The sequence below is a fragment of the Cavia porcellus genome, unplaced genomic scaffold (assembly GCF_034190915.1).
Source record: "Cavia porcellus strain 051 isolate PalLab524CR breed Dunkin Hartley unplaced genomic scaffold, mCavPor4.1 scaffold_12, whole genome shotgun sequence".
Lineage (NCBI taxonomy): Eukaryota > Metazoa > Chordata > Mammalia > Rodentia > Caviidae > Cavia > Cavia porcellus.
This window is the reverse complement of record NW_026947495.1, coordinates 5,904,269-5,909,333: the sequence shown is the minus strand read 5'-3', so window position 1 is coordinate 5,909,333 and position 5,065 is coordinate 5,904,269. Positions and strand designations below refer to the sequence as shown.

At 41.8% G+C, this 5,065-nt stretch overlaps 1 pseudogene; it reads left to right on the top strand.

Moving 5' to 3' along the window:
• The first annotated feature begins 2,674 nt into the window (after window positions 1–2,674).
• Window positions 2,675–4,705, top strand: LOC100730584 (G-patch domain and KOW motifs-containing protein-like; annotated as a pseudogene).
• Window positions 4,706–5,065: the final 360 nt, after the last annotated feature.

The window sequence follows — 5,065 nt, the reverse complement described above, 5'->3', positions numbered from 1 at the left end:
TTTCAACAAGAAAAGATAAAACTGATAAATGCTAGCAAAGATGTGGAGAAAAAGGTCCAACACGTTGTGTTTTGTTGTTGTCTGTTTGTTTGCTTGTTTTGTGTTTTTCCTTTGTATCGGTACCAAGATTGGAATTTACAACTGCCTGCTTGCAAGGCAGGCGCTTATGCCACTGAGCTAAATCCCCAATGCCGCCCCGTTCATTCTTAACAGTCTTTTAGAGGCAAATGTAACACTTGATTCTGCCACTCTATTTCTGATGGGCATTTGATGATACCCAGTTGGCTTAGTAGATGGTACATTTCTAAGAACTTATGGAAGCAGGAAGATCTTTTTCAAATGTGAAAGGGGATAAATGATGGAGCAAAGGAAAACAGAGTGGGGATAAGAGGAATGGAAAAAAGATTGAAGAAAAGAAAACACAAGTAGAGATTTTGCAAGTAGCAAATGGACAAAATGAGAAAATAATTCAGATGTGTTATGCACTTGTACCAGCCCACCACACTGAAGATAATCATTATGAATGAGCAAAAATTACAAATTATACATTTTTCCAGATTATCTAGTCTGCTGATATATAGTGGTCCATAGCACTCTCGTAATCCTTTTATTTCTGTGGTTTTACTTTTTCATCTTTGGAAAGTTTCTATCTACTACTAGGTTTCTAAATTTTGTCTCTAGTTTTTGATTTTGTTAAATGTTTTGTGCTATTTCTGTTGAGCTAATCATATTTTTGTCTTTAGCTTCTAATGTGAGTTATACAGCTTTATATTTTTAACATTAAAGCACCATTTTTATAGACATCACTTACGCACAATGTAGTTACAGTTTTATGCCTGACTAGAGTGGCTTCACTAAACTTATATTTATCATTTTCATATCTATGCTATGAAGAGGTGTGCTCTGTTCTTTTCCTATCTCATAATGTCCTTTTCCATATTTAATGTCTTGGTTACACAGTCTTTGAAAAACATATTGGATTTTCTCTACTTTTACATTCTTGGGGAAGAATTTGTTAGAATTCAAATGTGGGCTTTTAAGAAGTCATGACAGAACCTAGCCAGATGGGAAGGTCCTTGTGTAGTGATTTTTAATGGAACAAAATCTTTTATAGATAGAAAATTACTAAGATTTTCCTTCTTTGCGTCAGATTTTGGTATGATATAGGGTATAATTATTCATTTTAAAGTTTCAGTGATATTTAGAATTTATTTGTAGTATGGGAATAATCTAATCAATACTATAGCTACAAAATTTCTTGGTAAGATTTAGCATTCACGCTTCATTTTAAAAATTATAGTATCTATGATGCTGAAGCAAAGAGTGCGTATAAATTATAGAGACATAGGGTATAAGATATTGTTTATATTTATTCAAGAATATAAACCTTGGCAAACATGCCTGCTGTAAATATCATAACTCTCATTGGTGTTTTAGTATATTAAAGATAATATGTAGTATTACCTTATCACATTTGTTCAGTATGCTAATAAAACTCATAAAACATAAAATGGGGTATAAATCAGAAATAAATTCACAAGGATTTAAAGGTAGAACAATGGTGTTTCCTTCTATGATCGTTAAATTTATTTGTGATGACACACATTCAAAGAATAATAAAAATTGTTATTAGCATTAATTATTGAATGTAGGAGTTATGTGGCAACATTATTACCTAAAATTCACAAAATTTATATTTCTATACATTGGTAGTAAACAGAAAATAGATCATTTTTAATGTATTATTTCTAACAGAAATAACATATTAATAATTAAGAAACTAATTTACAAATGTGTGCACAAATGCTTGGAAAAAATTTAAACTTAAAATATTCTTTTAATAAAAATAAAGATATATCATGTTTATTTGGAAGAATGTTGAGAGAAACTTATTGTAGACATAACCAGTTCAAAGTTAGTGTTCCAAATTCTTAATCTTTTAATTTGCATGAATTGTAAAGCCTTCAAAATCACTGAAAATCTCAGAGAGCATTTTGTGACATTGCATCTCTTAATATGTAACAAAATAGTGAATAAATCACACACTTACAGCTACATGACTGTTTTCCAGAACACAACACTGGGAAGGACATTCTTTCGAAGAAATGGTGCTGGGATACTGGATGACCACGTATAGAAGAGTGAAACTACCCTCTCCCTAGCTACACGTTACACTAGATGGATTAAAGACATTATTGCAAAATTGAAAAAGCAAGAAAACAGGGAAATACTCTGTGACATCGGTCTGACCAAGGACTTTTGGACAATACATAAAAGCACAGGAAGCAAAAGGAAAAATAGACAAATAGAATTATGTCCAATTACAACCTTGCTGCACAACAAAGCAAATAATGGAAAGAAGAGACAACCGGGACTGTAGGAAGAACCACCCTGGGTAGGACACCAACCCTTAGGCTTGCCTCCTGAGTGGAATAATAGGGAAATGAAGGAGGAAGGCTGGCTTCTGTTTCTTCAGAGAAGCTCCAGACTCACTTTCACCTCAGATATGGTCCCCTGGCTTCTAGAACAAACACTCCAGTCTTCCACTGTGGACCCTTTGGCCTCCTGATAGGAACTCAGTCAGGACCCTACAGTGAGCTCCAGGCCTTCCCCTGGATCCTTTATATCTCCAGGCAGCCTTTTTGCACTCTTCCAAATCTGACTCTGGGCAGCTGTGATGGTAGACTATCAGGTTGAGAAATTTCGTGAAGAGAAGTTTAAATGACTTAGCAGTTTCCCACCCTTGGGCAGTTTGTGGCTTGGATGGTATAAAGAGGAACTGAGGAAGGCCAGATCTCCTTTCGGAGAAGCCCAGTCTTCATCATCCCCTTCACCTGGTTTCTGGCATAGATCCTTCAGCCTCCTGAAACGGACTGCCATGGGACACTGCAGGGCACTCCAGACTTCGGACTAGATCCTTTGTTTAGTCCCCAGGGTGCAGACACCCTGCACACTTCCTCATCCAACTCTGTGGGTGACACTGGAAGTCCATCTTGTCAGCTCTTACACATTTATGTCTTATGTTATATCTGTGGTTCTGGTAAAATACTGAGTGATACTGCAGGCATTATTTGGTGACAGGCAAAATGGTGGATGCTGATGACCATATTTTGGAGCTGGCTGGTCTTTCTGCTGCCCCACTGTCATTTCATTTCATACATTCCTTTGTGCAGAGGCAGCTGGCAGATCAGGGAGATGGTGCATGGTTGGCCCCAAAGGAAAAGGATTTCCTGAAGACCATGGAAGGAAGGGAACCACAGAGTGTGAAGTCCCCAGAAGTCCCCAACGAACTGGTCATCCCACTGATCCAGAATGCCTATCACAGGCAGCTCTTAGCCCAAACCCTCAGGCCATTCACAGAGGTATTTGCTGTCCCCAGCCTTGAGGGAGCTCTATGAGGAACCCGAGATGTCTCTATAGGAGAGAGACAGTGTGGGTGTTGATCCCATGCTCACTATCCCCATGATCCAGAAAAGATGCATTCCTAGTGAGTAAAGGATAGACAGTGAACTCTAGGCTGAAACAGTGCCAGGCAGTCCCTATAGAGGCCTTTGTGCTGGCCATGCTTCAGGGAATGGGCTGGCAACCTAGTGAAGGCATTTGTCATACTTTCAATCAAGTGCTAAAGCCTTGTGTAAAGGCACTGAGGCCCAAGGGATTAAGGGTGTGTGCCAACCTGACAAGGCCCAGGCCTTGGCCTCCAGTGGCTTCTACCACCCACCAAAGCCAGACAGGGAGCAAGAGAAGGATAAGGAAAATCAAACTCAAGGGCTGTTGAAGGCACTATGGTGGTCCTCTCTGACCCTTATCAATACCTCTATGGAAAAGTGGAAGGCCTTGATCCTGATAATGTGTGGGCCGTGGTTCAGCTAGCAGTAGGCAGTCACATCATGACTATGAGCAGCTACTGCTTGCAACCTGTGTCCCAGCAGGAATTTCACAAGAATTTCTTGCGTCCTGTCCAGCTGAGCAGAACATGCTTTGGACAACACAATGGAATGGCCTGTTACAGAAGACCCTAGAGAATAAAGACCTGCATGACCCTTAGAAGGACTTAGACAGAAAGTGGAAACACCCCGTGGACCTACGGGATGGGTCTGCAGCCAAGAGAGAGAAAGCAGCCAGCAGGAGTCAGCAGTAGCTGCACAGGGACCAGCGTGTGCACTTCGTGGACAAGCGGCAGAAAGGTGGCCACTATTACAACACTAAGATGACGATTGAAGACGTTCTGAGTCCAGATACCTGTACGTGCAGGACAGATGAAGACCGAGTCCTGGAAGGTGTGAGGAAAGACATGCTGGAGACCCTGGTTCCCAAGGGCGAGGGTGATTGGGTGACGGTAGTGCGGTGGCCACAGGCTGGAAGAGTGGACATCTGTGGGGCAGGGACAGAGTGTGGAGCCAGGCTTTGGTGCAACTGTGTACAGAGAATCACCTGGCGGAGTTTTACTACAATGCCGTGTGTGCCAGTACACGGGTCTCTGTGACTTAGATGAAGGCTGACTGCGGGACCATTCCCATCCTGCAGGCTGTTAACTTTTTTTAAAAATTGCTTCACATGAAAAAATATTGCTAATCTTCATACAAAACCAAACAATCTTCTACTGTTGCGCAATATTTAAATGCACACACCCCTCACAGACCACAATACCATTGTTTTGTTTCCTGAGTATCGTGAAGTGCAAATAAATACTTGGTTTAATCGGTTTGGGTGATTAGCACAAACTTGTCTCGTGCAATGCTCAAGGGGTTTACTAAACAGAAGCCCCAACCCAACTAAGCCGCGCTGGGAAGTCACCATGTGCATGCAAGCACTGCCAGCAGTTCAGAGCCCTGGGCTCTGGTTCTAGCTCTGAATAGCTTCGTTATTTGTTGGGTCGGTTTCCTCTTTGAGAAATGGAGCGTGGGGGAGAGCCGGAGCAGGGAGGTGTCGCTGACGAGTCGAGGCGCAGTCTCCGTAAGCACGCTCCAGCCTCCACATTTTTGCAGGGGTCGGGCGTGAGAGAAGCTGACGCGGCCCCTCCAGGGGGCGTTCCCCCGAAGGAACCGGCGGCCGCGCGTCGAGG